Source organism: Giraffa tippelskirchi, chromosome 6 (assembly GCF_054371585.1).
Source record: "Giraffa tippelskirchi isolate mGirTip1 chromosome 6, T2T-mGirTip1v1.2.pri, whole genome shotgun sequence".
Taxonomy (NCBI): Eukaryota; Metazoa; Chordata; class Mammalia; order Artiodactyla; family Giraffidae; genus Giraffa; species Giraffa tippelskirchi.
The window spans coordinates 58,422,638-58,440,776 of NC_137280.1; the positions used below are offsets into that span (position 1 = coordinate 58,422,638).

The 18,139-nt window shown below is 49.8% G+C and overlaps 1 protein-coding gene and 1 pseudogene across 4 annotated transcripts in view; one reads left to right on the top strand and one right to left on the bottom strand.

Moving 5' to 3' along the window:
• Positions 1-6,291: 6,291 nt before the first annotated feature.
• LOC145509375 (small vasohibin-binding protein pseudogene) lies at positions 6,292-9,701 on the bottom strand (annotated as a pseudogene). Its single transcript, XR_014056070.1, has one exon. The product of XR_014056070.1 is annotated as a small vasohibin-binding protein pseudogene (transcript).
• A 2,365-nt stretch (positions 9,702-12,066) lies between these two features.
• LOC145509374 (cryptic protein-like) overlaps positions 12,067-18,139 on the top strand; it is a 44,960-nt gene continuing 38,887 nt past the window's right edge. For 2 of the 3 annotated variants that reach the window (XM_081498020.1, XM_081498017.1), the window contains exon 1: positions 12,067-15,644. The gene's annotated coding sequence lies outside the window, so the exon portion shown is untranslated. Of the gene's footprint in view, positions 15,645-17,729; positions 17,927-18,139 lie in introns of those variants that run through there. The other variant, XM_081498019.1, reaches the window with a different exon arrangement.

Consider the following 18,139-nt stretch of genomic DNA (forward strand, 5'->3'; position numbering starts at 1 on the left):
GGTGTGGAAAGCTGGGGATTTAGTCAGTTTTATGTGCGGTGTAGACGGTGTCCAGGGCCCGTCTTTGGATGTGGTGTCCAGTTTTCCCAGCACTGTTTATTGTGGGGACTGTCCTTCCGCCTGGTGAGTCCTCGGCCCCTTTGTCATGGATAACGGACCATCCATGTGGGCTGAATTCTGAGCTCTCTGTCCTGTCCTTCTGGCCGTGTGCCTGTTTTTGTGCCAATTCCGCACAGTTTTGGTGACTGTAACTTCACCAGATTTAGTGTGGAGTCAGGGAGGGAGATGCCTGCAGACTGTTCTTTCTCAGGGTCACCTTGGCTATTTGGGGTCCTTTGTGATTCACACAAATGTTAGGCGGATTTGCACTTTCTGTGAAAAATACCATTGGAAATTTAGGAGGGATTGAGTTCACTGTGTGCTTTCGGTAGAATGGACATTTTAACAGTAGTATTTGTTATGTTCCATGAGCACAAATTGTTGTTCTGTCGCTCAGTCGTGTCCGACTCTGCAACCCCGTGGACTGCAGCACGCCAGCCTTCCCTGTCCATCATCAATTCCCGGAGCTTGCTCAAACTCATGTCCATAGAGGCGGTGATTCCATCCAACCATCTCATCCTCTGTCACCCCCTTCTCCTCCTGCCCTCAGTCTTTCCCAGCATCAAGATCTTCCCAGCATCAAGGTCTTTTCCAGTGAGTCAGTTCTTTGCATCAATACTTTGGCCACAAAGTATTGGAGCTTCAGCTTCAACATCCGTCCATCCAATGAATATTCAGGATATCCAATGAATATTCATGGTGAGTAGAAGTATCTTGAACTAATTCTTCTGTTCCATGAGCACAGGTATCTTTGCAGTGATTTGTGTCTTCTTTGGTTTATTCATCATTGTCTTAAAGTTTTCAGTGTACAGGTCTTTGGCGTCCTTTGTTAAATTTATTCCTTGGTATTTTGTTCTTTTTGATGCAATTGTAAATAGAGTTTTTTCTCTTTTGGATGGTTCATTATTATTGTTTAGGAATGCAGTTGATTTCTGTGTATTTATTTTGCATCTTTACTGAATTTATTTATTATTTCTAGTAGTTTTTTGGTGGAATGATATGGAAAATTGGAATTCAAAATCCCAGTTTCTGCCACATCCAGGTTATCCACAACAGGGAGGAAAGGGAAGTCCTTTATGTTGTTGTTGTTGTTCAGTTGCTCAGTTGTGTCTGACTCTTTGTGACCCCACAGACTACAGCACACCAGGCTTCCCTGTCCTTTACCATCTCCAGGAGCTTGTTCGAACTCATGTCCATTGAGTTGGTGATGCCATGCAACCATCTCATCCTCTGTCGTCCCCTTCTGCTCCTGCCTTCAGTCTTTCCCAGCATCAGGGTCAGGCTTCCCTGGTGGCCCAGACGGTAAAGAATCTGCCTACAATGCAGAAGGCCCATGTTCAATTCCTGGGTCAGGAAGATCCCCTGGAGAAGAAAATGGCAACCCATTCCAGTGTTCTTGCCTGGGAAATCCCATGGACAGAGGAGCCTGGAGGGCTATAGTACATGGGGATCACAAAGAGCCTTTATAGGGAAGCCCTAATATAGTCTTCCCACAGTGCCTTCTAAATTCCATGTGGATTTTGAGTGAACTGGATCTGGATAAGGCTTGGCGTCTATATGGAAGTTTAGTGTTTTCTTTGCTTTTCTGGCATGGTTTTCACATGGTGTTTTGAAAAGTATTTTATTTTCCAGTAATTTCAGATGTACAGACAACCTTATGTACACGAGAGGCAGTTTTGTACCTTGATTAAATATATCCCTAAATATTAATGTTAACATTTAAATGGAATTATTTTTATAAGCTATTTTCAGATTATTTATTGCTAGTGTATATGTATAAGATAGGTTTTTGTAAAGTGATATTTTGTCCTATGACTTTGCTGAATTAGTTGACAGTCAAATAATTTTTTGTTGTTATAGGAAGTTTTATATATAAGATAGTGTGATCTGTGTTCTGTGAGTAGACACAGTTTTAATTTTTCTGTTCACACATGGATGCCTTTTGTTTCTTTCCTCAGACCTCTGGGTGGAACTTCCAGTACCCTATTGAGTAACAGTGGTGAAGGCCAGCTTCCTATCCTTGTTCCCGATTTCAGGAGTAAATCTTTCACTGTTTTACATTGAGCATGAAGCTTGTTGTGGCTTTGTATGCTACTCTCACATTGAACAAATTTCCTTCTGTTCCTACTTTCTTGAGTGTTTGTATCATGAGATAGCCCTGGACTTTGATTATAGCTTCTTCTGCAGTAATTGAAATGATCATGTGTTTCTACTCCACAGCTTATAGTGGTTCAACACACTGCTTAGTTTTAATATGTGGAACAACCTGACATTTCTGGTGTAGAGATACTTGCTTATGGCACCATCCATTCAATGTTCTGATGGTTTCATGTTGCTCTAATTTTGTGGAGAATTCTTGCTTTCATATTTATACGGTATACTGGTGTAGTTTTCTTATTATTACGTACTTGTGTGATTTGATTAGATTTGGCTTGGTGTTGGTGGTTTGAAAGGTTAGCATTAGGGCTGAGACTGGTGTGCAGGCTGAGTTATGGGTTATGGTTGCTGTTAAGTGACACCCATGTTGCAGACCAGGCCACCTGCCTCTGACATCCTCATCCTGCCAGCTCCTGCCTGCCCCTCTAGAGACTGCTCACTCCCCAGAGGGCAGGGGTGGTCCCCTACTTGGCTTCCCTCCTGCCTCTGCCTGTCCATCTGTCCTCCCTGAGTCAGGACAGTGCTTCCTCCATGAGGCTTCTGGATTCCGGCCTTGGAACCCTTCCCCACCCCACCCCCCACACGTCCCCACAAGCTGTGTTGACCACCAGGATTTGTCACCTCAAGAGGCCCAGGAACTTGGACTCCCAGGACCTCAGAGTGGGACCTTATGTGCAGATGGACCACTGCAGAGCTGCCTAGGTTGAGATGAGGTCACTGACCTCCATGTGAGGGGGGAGCAGTCCTCATGGGGGAGAAGGCAAGGTGAGAGCAGAGACAGAAATGGGCAAGGAGAGACCTAGGACCAACTGACCACAGAACCTGCAGGAGGAGCAGGCCCCCAACACCTGGATCTAGGGCTCCAGACCTGAGGGTAGGTGTCCCCTTTTACACCCCTCACACCTCCCCCCACACCCATCTGGTGTTCCATGTTGGGGCCACAGGAATCCCAAACCTGGCCTGTGGGGGTTGGGGCATCGTGTTTGTTGAAACCCAGGGCAGTCACTAGCTGCCTCCCTTCTGGACATAAACCACCCCCCTTCCTGGAGGAGGGACCCAGCATCCAGGAAGACCCACCCTTCCCTGTGGTATGGCTGCCTGCCCCCCATCCACTGGGCATCTCAGGCCTGAGAAAGAAGCCAGTGGTATAGTGACCACAGTGAGTGCCTGCAGGCCACCATCACCCCACCTCCTGAGTGTGGCCATCTGAGAAGGGACCCACCAGCCCCCTGAGGCAGGCACCTCGTTTCACAGGGTAGGTCCTTGTGCCTTGTTCTTGGAGGAGGGTGTCGAGAGAGCCATGGTGACTGACGCTTGTGAGTCTGTGGGCCAGAGAGGTCTTCCCCAAGAGCCCAGGCACAGCTGGGCCAGGACGGATCCATCCTTCCCCTCCTGTGTACCCCACGGAGTGAGGATAAATTCCCATTGACCCCCAGGAAGAGACATGACCCCCAGAGGACTAGACCGTCCACAGATCGGGGACTGAGTGTGCACCTCATTCCTTCAGAGAGAGCAATGTCTTCACCAGGGCCACTAGATTGGCCTGTGTCCCCACCAACATCCAGCCTCAGGGGACCATCCAGACAGAAACCCCCTTCCAGGGGCAGGGGCCCCTGTGTTTATAGACCCCACCTTTGGGAACGGGGGCCGGCCTGAGGGAGGGTGGACGTGCCCCAGTGCCCAGCACTCGCTGACCGTCCCCCCATCTCCCTGCCCCCTCCTGCTCCCTGTGGCCACACCCTCTAGGCTCCAAGCACCCACACTTCCCACCTCATCCCCATCTCTCTCTAATTCAGTTTGCCCTTTTCCACGCCGGGTGAAGAGGAGAGTGAACGCCTCACGTTGGTGTTTTCAGCTGTGTAGATGGGCTTCCCTTGTCTTCCTGGCTGCAGTCTAGCTGGACACCGGGTGGTTTCCAGGGGTGTGGGGCTTGGTGTTGCCCAACAGGGAGTAACTCTGATACCCGTGCCCCAGACCCCTCATCCAGCCTCAGGGGTGACCCAGGACGCTCCCTGGGCTTCCCCGACTCTTGGTCAATGTCCTCAGCCATGTGCTGACAGGTGAGAGTTCCCTCCAAATGCTCCTAAATGCTTCACCCCAACGCCCTTCCTGCAGTCGGCCCCTTGTCCTGTCGGGATGCTCCACCCTCACCAGGTCTCGACTGCATGGCAAGGGCAGACGTCAGGCCTGCTGTATGCACTGCTGTGCATTCTGCTGTGTACACAGGTATGACCCTGCCCCAGGACTGGGAAATGCAGCCCTACAGGGGATGTGGGGAGACATGACTGACCACAGGGTGGACGTCAGCTCTCAGCTTATGGTCAAGGGCAGCCGGCTTCTCACTCCTGGGACCCTTTCTCATTCAGCCTGACCACGAGCTGGCTTTGTTCCTGCTCTGTTGTCCCTCCATTGGCCTCGCTCTGTGAGCAGAGCAGGACAGTGAGGTCAGTGGTCACAGACTGAGGCATACGGACACTAGCTGACCCATGTGCACCCCTGCTGAGCACTCGGAACAGGCGCTGCACTGGGGCCTGTGTGCTGTGGGCTCATCTGCACACAGAGAGGCCAGGCCTCTGCTTCTGGCTCTGGAGTCACCTTGAGTCTGATGGGAGTGTCTCTGCTTCCTGGGCCTTTCTTCCAGGCTGGTCTGTCATGATGGCATGGTGCATGGTGGGGCTTCCTGAGTCCCCCGTAGGGGCTGGAGGCTGAGGTCAGGCACGTCGTAGCCCCATGTTGATGTGACAGACCCCAATAAACCCTGCACCTCAGAACTCAGGTGGTTTTCCTGGGCTGCTACAGCCGAGGAGGCTGGACCCTGCTCCACACCTGTCCTTGCTGAGTTTAACTGCATCCTTCATCATAACTAACCCTTAGTATAACAGCTTCAGGGACTTCTGGGAGCCTCCAAGAAAAGCATTTGGGAGGGGGTCTCTGGATCCCTGACTCTGCAGTCAGGGTCAGAAGTGGTGGGGGGTCTTGGGGCTCTGGAATCTAAGGGCCCTCCTACCGGGGAGGGGTAGGAGACCTCAGGTGGTAGTTAGCTGAGTCCAAGGCCCTCCCAGTTATGAGACATCCTAGCCCCCATGCATCACAAAGAGGCCAGCTCCCTCCTCCCTTCAGCCCCCAAGCCTGGTCCCTGTTTCTGAGAAATTCCCTAGGGTGGGTCCTGGTGCCAGAGGTACCCCTATGCTGTGGCTCCTGAGTTTCCAGGGAGGATAGAGGAGTGAGGAGAGACTTGTCCACAGAAAGGGAGCTTCTGCAGAACAGAGCCTGGGGCTGCCACACCCCCACCTCCACCACCAGCCCCAGGTGCACTGGGGCATGACCGTGAGAGCGAGGCTCCTTCCCCCCACGAGACATGCCGGACACATGGGGCACTGGTCGTTGGACCCCCACTCAGTATTAAAACCTCCCACTCAGGCCTGTTGGGTGAGAGACACCATTTGAAGAGTATTAATGGGGTAGGGTGGGCTGGGGGTGAACGCCCAGGGGAGTGAAGCTGGGGTGGGGCAAGTTGGAAGGTCACCCAAGGCCAGGCTTTCCCTGCAGCAACCCCCCAGGTGAGCCTAGGTGGAGGTGGATTCCTCAAGTCAGAGCCCTGAGGGCTCAGACACCACATTCTGGGCCTTTGGGGCACAAGTGCCCAAGCAGCCCCCGTTCTTGTCTACACCTGCTGCAGTCAGGGCCTGCCCCATCTTCATCTTCTTCTTACTAGTATTTTATTTGTATTTTTGGAGAAGATGTAGTTTCACAAGAAACACTGATTTTTTTTTTCATACAAAAGGTTTACAAATAAAGAATCTATTGTCTTGAAAGAATAAAACAAGTCTCTTCGGCTAGCAAGGGGCAATTCAGGTTGGAGGATCTAGTGAAGCAAGTTGTATCCTGGAAGTTCTGATTGATCCAGTTTTAGGAATAAGATGAATGTCTTCTTATCTAGTTGTGTAAGGCTCCTAATGTGCTGTCTCAGCTCGAGACTGGTAACACTCACAACCAAGCCTCCATGGATCCATCTGGTGTGGACACAGGGCTGGCCTACTCTCCAGGAGGCTGCGTCTGTTTACAGAAGCCACCAAGCTGCTCCCCAGGCACCCCAGTCCTGTCGCGACTCTTGAGGGCACAGATCTCTGCTTTCTGTCTGCTCCCGCTCCAGCTGGGCTTATTTCTATCTGTCCTTCTCCACTCTGCTGACAGGCTCTTTAACTCTGGGTTTTTCTTTACATGCAGGTGGATCCATGGCTTGGCTTCTGTAGACTTCGTAATCAGTGCTGACCTGGATGGGACAGAAGAAGATTGATCCCCGGGCCTGGAGTCTGAGCCCGCCCCTGCCCTGTCTTCTTTGTGGCCAAGTTCTCACCCCTCCCAGCAGGCCTCTTGGGGGCCAATGGGATGGGGTGTCCATGGCAGGAGCAGGGGTCCACAACTGGATGGAGGTGTCCACACTAGGACTGGAGGCTCTGTAGGGGGCTGGAGGCCAGGGGGCAGGCAGGAGGGCTCCGAGCGTTCAGGCGGGTCCACAAATCATGGTCATAGGCCCGCACACAGTGCACCAGGCTATCGATGTGGTAGAAGGTGCAGTAGTCCAGGGGCCAGTCCAGCCCACGTAGGTGCCTGACCACCACCTGGTCAGTGTAGAATATGCACAGGGAGCCCTGGCCATGCTCCTGCACTTCCGGGAGGATGCTCAGCATGGTCCCTGGGATCACCAGAAGGTCAGCCAGCAGGGCCGCACCCCCCCCCACCGACAACCTCACTAAGTTACAGTAAGAAACAAAAGATGCCTCCATGCAGGAAGACGGAAAGTCACCAGCCTGAGTGCCGTCCTGAGGAAGGCAGGCTGGCATCTGGGAACTGGGTGCTGTATGGGGTGAATGGGGGGCTCCTAGATGCTATGTCCATGTCATGACTTCAGAATCTGAGAATGGAACCTTATTTGGAAATAGGTCTTTGCAGGTATAATTGGTTATGGATCTGGAGAGGAGGTCATTCTGGATTGGGGTGGCCCTAAATCATTAAGAGCGTCCTTCTAAGAGACACAGACACAGAGGAGACACCAGGTGAAGATAGAGCCAGAGGTGGGAGGGAGGGAGCCACAAGCCCAGGAACACTTGGAGCCCAAAAAACTGGAAGAGGCAGGAAGGACCCTGTGCTGGAGCCTCTGGAGGGAGCACAGAGCTGGGACACCCTGACCACAGATGGCTGGTCTCCAGCCTGAGAGAGGACAGGCTTCTGTTGTTCAGAGCCTCCGTGTGTGGTCGTTTGCCACCACCGCCTCAGGAAGCTCATGCAGCTGGTGGGAAGCTCCCTGCTCTGATCTAAAGCCTCCCTCCCATTAGGGGCAGCCCCCTGTACCTATGATGTTTGCACTAACCATAAGGTTCTTGCTGAGCCCTGGCTCCCCTTCTGGGCACTGGTGTTTTGGAGGGGGAGGGCAGACACCATCATGTGACCAGCCCCCAGCTGGGTGCCAAGTCTCCAGTGAGCTTCCCTGGGGAGACGGGGTGAGGGTGACTGTCAGGGCCCTACCCTTCATCGCTGGGGGAAGAGACACCCCAGACACCCTCGAGGGGAGAGAGGCACGATGGGTGAGTGACTGGCTCAGGGCCCCCACCGGTGCCTCCCCACTGCACCCTGAGGCCCCTCTCAGCTGTGAGCACCCCAGCCAGTGCTGAGCCCTGGAGCCTCCCAGCAGGTCCTGCCCTTTTCTCAACCTCTAGTAGGTGGGACACCCCTTTTCCTTGTCTTTCCAGGAGCACTGCAGACCCTGCCCCCTTCCACCATGTCTGTTAGGTGGGACACCCCTTCCCCTTGTCACTTCAAGAGCACTGCAGGCCCTACCCCCTTCCTCTGCTTCTAGTTGGTGGGACACCCTTCTTGTCATTCCAGGGGCACTGCAGACCCTGCCCCCTTCCTCCACATCTAGTAGGTGGGACACCCCTTTTTGTCGTTTCAAGAGCACAGGAGACCCTGCACCTTCTTCCATGTCTTTTAGGTGGGACACCCCTTCTCCTTGTCACTCCAGGAACAGTTCTGGAGCTGATGTGTGAGTGGTTAATGCCCTCAGCCCACTCAGTATTCTCAGGGAAGGATTAGGGGCTTCTGTAGCAGCATCTGAACCCTCCTTTAATAGGGGTGTCCTTGTTCACAACCCTTTAACCCCAACCTTTAGCAGAAGATAACAAAAGACTTTAAGGTAAAGGTTCCGGAGAGAAGAATGGTAGCTACAAGCAAAACTAGATCCAGCTGACCAAGCTGGAATCAGAGACCAAGCTGGCAATGAATCTGACTTCCGACAGATATTGTATGTTGATTTTACTGTATTATTGATGTAGGAAATAGATGGGCTCCAGATTAGACATAACTGTCCTCCTGTTTGCATTTCATGGGACACGAATAAGTGGACTTCATGGTGGATACTTACAACTAGCATTTCTGAGGAAAGAGTTAGGTGGGCTTCAGTCTGGGTATTTACAATCAGCCTCCTGTTTGCCCTCCGAAATGGAAGTAACAACAGAGAGTAAATAGCCAGTGTTTGTCTCTTGTAAACACCTTAAGGTAATAGTCACGGCAAGGACAAAATCCTGTATGAGTTAAGAATTAAGGGATCTCTGCCCCCCACTCTTTTGGGACAAAGGACACACTACACGTGCACAGAAAGTCTTCTTGTGGGTCAAAACTCAAGAGATAATGCCAGGAGCAATGAGTCTTGCTCCTCCCAGAAGACTTCACTTCAAGATCCATCCTGGCTGAAGGGTGAGTGTGCACCCAGGGGAGGGTTCCAGGGTAGGTCAGGTGTGGGAAAAGAAACCAGATAATTAGCCTGAAGGAAAACAAAGACCCGGAAGAACTGCCCCATATAAACGACTTAACCATCTCTTTACTCTTCTCCTCCTCACTAGGGGGGACGCCCACACCCTTTCTCTGTGCTTCTATCTTAACCACCCATTTCTCCATGTGCTTTCCCGTTTGTTGTTATTCTATGTCTCTAAAAAATTTATACTTGAATTTACAGTTTGTCTCTATGATAAATACACTTTTCACTGTGGGCAAAGCTCCAGGGAAAAATAGCTTCTAGCCCTTGCTGATCTGATGGCTAGGATTCATGGTTCTTATCCAGGCTTCCCAGGTTCAATTCCTGGGCAGGGAATTAAGATCTCACTTCATGTCACCACTGGCTGCTAACTTGATCATTATGTTGACACACCTACCGGTGGCCATAACCCAACATGAAGAACCAAAAAAGGTAAAAATGAGGTGGCTCCCTACTAATTCGGAAAAGCCCTGCCCTTCCCCAGAAGTACCTGCCTCCCCAGCACTGGCCTCACTCCTCCTCCCTTTGTCTTTACTGTTTAAAATCAAACCACTTTCTCCAGATGGGCGAGAAGTTGAGCTGTGAACTTAGTTCCCGCTTCTCTGTTCTTTGGCGTCTGAGTAAAGCCCGTGCTGTGTTGCTCTTGGCTTTGATTTCATAATCACCTACTTGAGCCCAAATGGAAAAAGGAAACCTTCCCTGTTGAGGCAGAGGATTGGCCAGGCTAGGGCCTGAGCAGTGAGCATCCATAGGACTTAACTTGGTGACAATCTGTGAGGGGACAGTGGTCTCTGCCTGTGGGGTGGGTGGAGGGTGCACCTACAGCTACAGTACTGGCTCCGTGGATGAGTGTCAGGACGTAGAGAAGGTGTTAGTCAGGCTCTTGTGAGGAAAAGAGTCAGCCCCTAGTGAGGACTACTTTCAGGCTGTCTTGATGACCAGAGTCAGGGCCCAGTGAGGGCCAGAGCCAGGCCCTAGAAAGGTGAGATTCAGACCCTAAGGAGGATGAGTGTCAGTGCACAGTGAGGACCTGAGTAAGGCTGTAGTGAGGACCAGCATCAGTGCCTAGTGAGGACCAGACTCGGGGCCGAGTGAGAACCAGGGTCGTCCCAGTGAGGCAAAGAGTCAGACCACAGTGAGGCAAAGTTTCAGGCCATAGTGAAGATAAGAGTCAGGCAATAGTGAGGACCAGTGTCAGTGCCTAGTGAGGACCAGATTCAGGGCCCAATGAAGACCAGACCAGGGCCCAGTGAGGACACAAGTCAGGGCCAAGTGAGGCAAAGCATCAGGCTTATTGAGGCAAAGAGTCGGGCCATAGAGAGGACCAGAGTCAGGCCTTAGAACCAGAGTCAGGCCGTAGAGAGGACCAGAGTCAGGCCTTAGGACCAGAGTCAGGCCATAGAGAGGACCAGATTCAAGCCATAGAGAGAACCAGACTCAAGACTTAGTGAGGACAAGAGTCAGTGCATAGTTAGAATCAGAGGCAGTTTTTAGTGAGGACCGTAGTCAGGCCATAGAGAAGCCTTGTCAGGGTATAGTGAGAAGCTGTGTCACGCAACAGATAGGAATAGAGTGAGGATGTAGTGAAGACCAGAAGGAGGCTGTAGTGAGGAACACAATGAGGACATAGTGAGGGCCAGAGTGAGACCATAGTGATGACAAGAGAGAGGATATAATGAGGACCGGTGTGAGGCTGCAGTGAGGATGAGAGTCAGGCCCTAGTAAGCAGGAGATCAGAATCCAGTGAGCATGAGAGTCTGGCCCTAGAGCAGAGCACAGTCAGGCTGTAGTGAGGACATGAATCATGGCCCAGTGAGGAATTGTGTCAGAGTCCAGTGAGGACAGGAGTCAGGACCAGTGAGGAAAGAGTCATCCCACAGAGAGGACCAGAGTCAAGCCATAGAGAGGACCAGAGTCAAGCTGTAGAGAGGACCATTGACAGGGCAGAATCAGTGCACAGTGAGGAGCAGAGTCAGGTCCTAGTGAGCGTGAAAGTCAGGCCCTAGTGAGGATGAGAGTCATGCTGTAGTGAGGACCAGAGTCAGGCCATAGTGAGGACCAGAATCATGGCCCAGTGAGAAACAGTGTCAGGATCCAGTGAAGAACAGAATCAGGCCCCAGTGAGGCAAGGAGTCAGGCCATAGTGAGGCAAAGTGTTAGGCCATATAGGAAAGAGGCAAGCCATAGTGAGGATGGGAGTCATGCCAGGGTGAGGCATGTCAGGTCCTAGTTAGGACAAGAGTCTGGCCAAAGTGAGGATGAGATTCAGGCCCTAGTTAGGACCAGAGTCAAGCCACAGTGTGGACTGGAGTTAAAACCCCATGATGACCAGATTCAGGGTCTAGTGAGGAAGAGTGTCCAGCCCTACTGAGGACAAGAGTCATGCCATAGTGAGGATCAGAGCCAGGCCGTAGTGAGGACCAGATTCAGGGCCCAGTGTGGAACAGTGTCAAGCTCCAGTAAGGACAAGAGTCAGGCCCCAATGATGTAAACAGTCAGGCTGTAAGTAGGCAAAATTCAGGCCATGGAGGACAGTCAGGACATAGTGAGGATGAGAGTCTGACCCTGGTGAGGATGAAAGTCAGGCCAAAGAGAGGACCAATGTCAAGCTGTAGTGAGGAACAAAGTTAGAGCCCAGTGAGGACCAGACTCAGGGTACTGTGAGGACCAGAGTCAGCATCTAGTGAGGACAAGTGTCAGGACATAGGGAGGACAAGTGTTAGGCCCTAGTGAGGATGAGAGTCAGGACCTAGTGAGGCAAGAGTCAGGCCATTGTGAGGACCAGAGTCAGGGCCTATTCAGGACCAGACTCAGAGCCAAGTAAGACCAGAGTCAGACTGTAGGGAGGACCAGACTCAGGGCCCATTGAGAACCACAGTCAGGGCCTATTGGGCACCAGGGTCAGGCCCCAGTGAGGGAAAGTGTCAGGTCATAGAGAGGCAGTCAAGTTGTAGAGAGGACAAGTAATGTCATAGTGAAGACCAGAGTCAGACTGTAGTGAGAACCAGAGTGAGGGCCCAGTGAGGAACAAACTCTGAACTCAGTGAGGACCAATCTCAGGGTGCAGTGAGAACTAGAGTCAGCATCTTGTTAGGACAAGAGTCAGGCCCTGGTGAGGATGACAGTCAGGTTCTAGTGAGGCCCACAGTCAGGCCATGGTGAGGAACAGAGTCAGGGCCCAGTGAGAACCAGAATCAAGGCCCAGTGAGACAGAGTCAAGTAGTAGAGAGGACAGAGTAATGTTGAAGAGAAGACCAGAGTCAGCCCACAGAGAGGACCATAGTCACAGCATAGTGAGAAGCAATATCAGATAATAGAAGAAGTGTGAGGATGCTGTGAGGACCAGAGTGAGGCCATAGTGAGGATCAAAGTCATGCTGAAATGAGAACCAGAGTGAGGCCATACTGAGGATGAGAGTCAGGCCCTAGTAGCACGAGAGTCAGTGCCTTGTGAGGATGAGATTCATGCCACAATGTGGAAGAGCCACAAAATCAGGGTCAGGTGAGGAATCATCTCAGGCTCCCGTAAGGACAAGAGTCAGGCCCCAGTGAGTCAAAAAGTCAGGCTCAAGTGAGACAAAGAGTCAGGCAGTTGATAAGGCAAACAGTCAGGCTGAAGAGATGACCAGAGTCAGGGGCCTAGTGAGGACCAGAATCAGGGCCCGTTCAGGAATAGACTCAGGGTCCAGTAGGACCAGAGTCAGGCAGTGTGGAGGACTAGAGTCAGGCCCAGTGAGGACCAGAGTCAGGGCATTTTGATGACCAGAGTCAGACCCCAGTAGAGAGTAAAAGAATCAAGCTGTAAAGAGGACCAGAGTCAGGCTGCCGTGAGGACTGGACAGGCTGTAGAGAGGACAAGAGCCAGGACCACAGTAAAGACCAGAGTCAGGTGCAGTGAGGCAGAGTCAGGCAGCAGAGCGGACCAGATTCAGGCCACAGTGAGAGCCAGAGTCAGGCTGTACTGAGGACAAGTGTCAGGCCATAGAGAGGACCAGAGTCAAGCCATGGAGATGACCATGTCAGCACTCAGTGAGGGCAGGCTCAGGGAACATTGAGGACTAGAGTCAGTGCATAGTGAGGACCAGAGTCAGGGCATATCGAGAAGCATTATCAGGGCCTGGTGAGAAGAAATGTCAGATAATAGAGAGGAAAAGTGTGAGGATGTAGTGAGGACCAGAGTGAGGATGTAGTCAGGACAAGGGGGAGGCTGAAGTGAGGACAAGGGTGATGACATAGTGTAAGACCAGAGTGAGGCTGTAGTGAGGACCATAATCAGGGCCAAGTGAGAATCATGTCAGGCTTGAGTGAGTACGAGTCAGGCCCCATTGAGGCAAAGAGTCAGGCAGTTGAAAGGACAGTGTCAAGCCATAGAGAGGACCAGAGTCTGGCCGCAGCGAGGACCAGACAGGCTGTAGAAAGGACTAGAGTCAGGGCCCAGTGAGGACCTGAGTCAGGGCCTGATGAGGACCAGAGTCAGGCCCAGTGAGGCAAAGTGTCAGGCCATAGAGAGGACCAGACTCAGGCAGTAGGGAGGACAAGAGTCAGGCTGTAGAGTTGACCAGAGTCAGTCAGTAAAGAGGACCAGTGGCAGGGCACAGTGAGGACCAGAGTCAGGCCCTAGTGGGGATTTGAGTCATGCCATAGTTAGAACTAGAGTCGGGCCATAGGGAGGACCAGACTCATGGCCCAGTGAGAAACAGTGTGAGGCTCCAATGAGGACAAGAAACAGGTCCCAGTGAGGCAAAGAGTCAGGCTGTGTTGAGGCAAAGATTCAGAATAGAGGAAAGAGTCAGGTCATAGTGAGGGCAAGAGTCAGGCCGTGGTGAGGAAGAGAGTCATGGTCAGGGTGAAGGCGAGAGTTAGGCTTTAGTGAGAACCAGAATCAGGCCATATTAGGGACCATAGTCAGTTTGTAGTAAGAATCAGATTTAGTGCCCAGTGAGTCCAAAGTCAGGCCCTTGTGAAAGGAGAGTCAGGCCTTAGTGAGGACCAGAGGCAGGCTGTAGTGAAGACCAGCATCAAGGCCCAGTGAGGACCAGATGAAGGGCCTAGGGAGAACCAGAGTCAGGCCACAGTGAGGACCAGAGTCAGCCTGTAGAGAGGACCAGACTCGGGGCTCAGTGTAGACCAGAGTCAGGCCCAGTGAGACAAAGTGTAAGGCCATGGTAAGGCAAACAGTAGGCCCTAAAGAGGACCAGAGTCAGGCCGTATAGATGACTAGACTCAGGCCATACTGAGGACCGGAGTCCAGTCGTAATGAAGACCAGTGTCAGGCCATAGAGAGGATCAGATTCAGGCTGTAGAGAGGACCAGGATCAAGCCATAGTGAGGACCAAACTCAGGGCACAGTGAGGACCAGAATCAGGGCATAGTGATAAGAAGTGTCAGGTAACAGGAAAAGAGTGAGGATATATTGATGACCAGGTGAGGCTGTAGTGAGGACCAGAGTGAGGACACAGTGTGGACTAGAGTGAAGCTATAATGAGGACCAGAGCCAAGCAGTAGAGAGGATATATGTCAGGGCTCAGTACAGGGCTCAGTACAAACCAGACTCAGTGCCCAGAGAGGACCGTGTAGTGAGTCAGCGTGTAGTGAAAACCAGAGTCAGGGCATATTGAGAAGCCTTGTCAGGGCCTTGTGAGCACCAGATTCAGGCCCCATTCAGGACCGGACTCGGGGACCAGTAGGACTAGAGTCAGGCTGTAGGTAGTACCAGGGTCATGGCCCAGTGAGGACAACAGTCAGGGCATATGATGACCAAAGTCAGGCCCCAGTGAGGCAAAGAGTCAGGCAGTAGAGAGGAAAGTGTCAAGCCATAGAGAGGATCAGAGTTAGGCTGTAGTGAGGAGTAGACAGGCTGTAGAGAGGACAAGAGTCAGGGCCCAGTGAGGACCAGAGTCAGGCCCAGTGAGGCAAAGTGTCAGGCTGTAGAGAGGGCCAGAGTCAGGACATAGGATCGAAGTCAGACCGTAAAGGGGAGCAGAGTAGGCCATAGAGAGGACCAGATCCAGGCTGTAAAGAGGACCCGTGAGGACAGACTGAGGGCAGTGAAGGCCAGAATCAGGGGCTAGTGATAAACAGTGTCAGGGCATAGTGAGAAGCAACGTGATGCAGATTCAGGCCAAGTGAGGCAGAGAGTCAGTCTGTAGTGAGGCAGAGAGTCAAGCCACAGGGAATTCCAAACTTAGGCTTCTGTGAGGACCAGAGTGAGGCTAAGTCAGGATCAGAGTGATGCCCTAGTGAGGTCCAGAGTGAGGCTAAGGTGAGGACGAGGACAAAGACATAGTGAGGACCAGAGTGAAGCTGTAATGAGGACCAGAGTGAGGCCTTAGTGAGGAGCATGGTGAGACCCTAGTGTGTATGAGAGTCAGGCCTTAGTGAGGACGAGAATCTGAGACCAGTTAGCCATACTCAGGCCCCTTTGTGACAAAGAGTCAGGCCATAGTGTGGCAAAGTGTCAGACCATAGTGATGCAAAAAGTCAGGTTGTAGTGAGGCAAAATGTCCAACTCTTTGTGACCCCATGGTAGGGGTCGGCTGGTAGGGCTACCAGTCTCGTCCATCCATGGGATTTCCCAGGCAAGCGTACTAGATTGGGTTGCCATTTCCATCTCCAGGGGATCTTCCCGATCCAGGGATTGAACCCGGGTCTCCCACATTGCAGGCAGACGCTTTACCATCTGAGCCACCAGGGAAGCCCATATCTCCAATATAGAGTTTGTTAATGCTGTACTATAAACCTCTCAGACTTGCCACCATCTTTGTTTAGTTCAGTAGTATCATGTGGCTTAGCTTCTGTCTTCTGTGTGTAGTAAGCTAATCACTGATTGAAAATATGTGTAACTTTGCTTTATGCTATTTTATATTTTGCGGCAATATCCCTGTTAACATCTGTCAAAGAAGTTGCTATGGAAACTGAAGCATAACATACCGTATTATACATGCAGATTTAACATTTTGTTTCATATTCTTTCTGGTGGAAATTTTGTGCATATGTTCAGTTTTATATTACTCTGTATTTCAGTGTTTTAATTTTCTTTTCAATAAAACTAGAAGTTATTTGATATGCTAACACTACACTGTCATACACAGGGAATTTCTTTCAGCCCTTAAAACTATTTTTGCTGTATGGTTTTAGAAAATAGAGTATATGGGAAAAGACAGCTAAAGGAAATTATGCTTTTGAACACACGTTCCCATATCTAGAAATTAGAAAATAAACTTTAAATATTGAAAATTAATAGTTATCTAGAAAATATTTGAATTATTAAGAAAAGATCATGTCATTCAAAAAGGGATTGTGATGTTGTTTAAGAGATAAAATGATCTTTAACCTTCATAAGTAAAATAAAAGTATTGAAAAACTTTATGGTAATATAAGAATCAGGTAACAACTTTTGATATTTTATTGGAGTATAGATGCTTTAATATGTTGTGTTAGTTTCTGCTGAATAGCAAAGTGAATCAAATATGCCTATAAATATATCCACTCTTTTTTAGATTTCCTTCCCATTTAGGTCACCACAGAGCATTAAGTACAGTGCTCTGTGCTATACAGCAAGTTCTTATTAATTACCTATTTTATATATTGCTACTGTTGTTTAGTCCTTAAATCATGTCTGACTCTGTTGCAAATCCATGGGCTGTAGCCCTCCAGGCTCCTCTGTCCATGGGATTTCCAGCAAGAATATTGTAGTCGGTTGCTATTTCCTTCTCCAGGGCTTCTTCTCAACCCCAGGGATCAAACTCGTGTCTCTTGAGTTGGCAGGTGAATTCTCTAACACTGAGCCACCAGGAAAGCCCATTTTATATATAGTAGTATATATTAATAAATGTCAATCCCAATCTCTTGATTCACTTTAGAAAAGCAGGTAGAACAGAGGAAATAAATTATACTTATAAAACAATCATTTAAAATTATTTAACTGGGTACATTGAGTTGTTTCACTCAAGATATTTACTGATTACTGAGTTGATTTCTTAGTGGATTAGTGTTAACATTGCACTTTGCAGCATAGGTCAAAACTATGGTCTTTGGGGCCATTTCAACCAGTTTTAGGTCTTTGTGGAGGACAGGAAACTGAAAATGGGGAGATGGTCTGAATTGAATTACCAATCTGGTGTATCACAAAGCATTCCACATTGACTGTTTGTTGTTTCATAGAGCAGTATATTTGTAATCAATAACATTGCAATTTTGCTTCAAAATTAATAAAACAACTGTTTAAATGCTAACTCCCATTTTAAGAAAAAGAAGTCTATCCTATTACATTTTAGCTAAATTCTACTTTAAACTGCTTGATGCCTTTATTATTCCTGAGTTGTTTCATATCTATTTTTGTTAAGTACTCAATTCCTAGTCTTCAGATCAGAAACTTCTCTTCTATGCCTTCCTCTGATACAATATAGATTTTGCTTTTGACACTATATTAAAAATCTCCCTGTAACCATTGTGTGGTAGGCAGAATCTGAGATAGCCCCCTAACTCCCTCCTGTTGATGCACAAGACCTGCACAACCTGGAGACTGGAGAAGACCTATGAATATGAGAGTTGTTATTCCCTTGATTAGGTTGTTCTGTGTGGAGGTACATTTTCCTGCTGGCTTTAAAGAAGCTGCCATATTGTGACAGGGCCAAGGTGGCTAGGATCTGATGATTGTCTCTAGAATCTGAAATCAGTTCCTGGGGACCCAAGTCCTACAGCTGCAAGAGACCGAGTCCTGCCAACAACTTGAATGAGCTTGAAAGAGGACTCAGAGCCCCAAATGGGAACACAGCGCAGGCCAAAATCTTGGTTACATCCATGTTAGACCCCAGCAGAGATCCCATCTGCGTTGGGCCTGGACTTCTGACCTACAGAAGTAAGTGGATGTTGCCTTAAGTCTCTAAGTTTGTGGTAATTTGTTTATAGCAATAGAAAACTAACACAATCTGAGTTCCTTTTCTATACTCTTTTTACTTCTTTTCTGCCATAGATTAACTAGTAGCAAGTGGGCCCTACATGATTAATCTCAAAATGGGCAATTAAGATAATGATTGTAATGGAAACTTGGCTAATCAAAGCTGGTTTACCT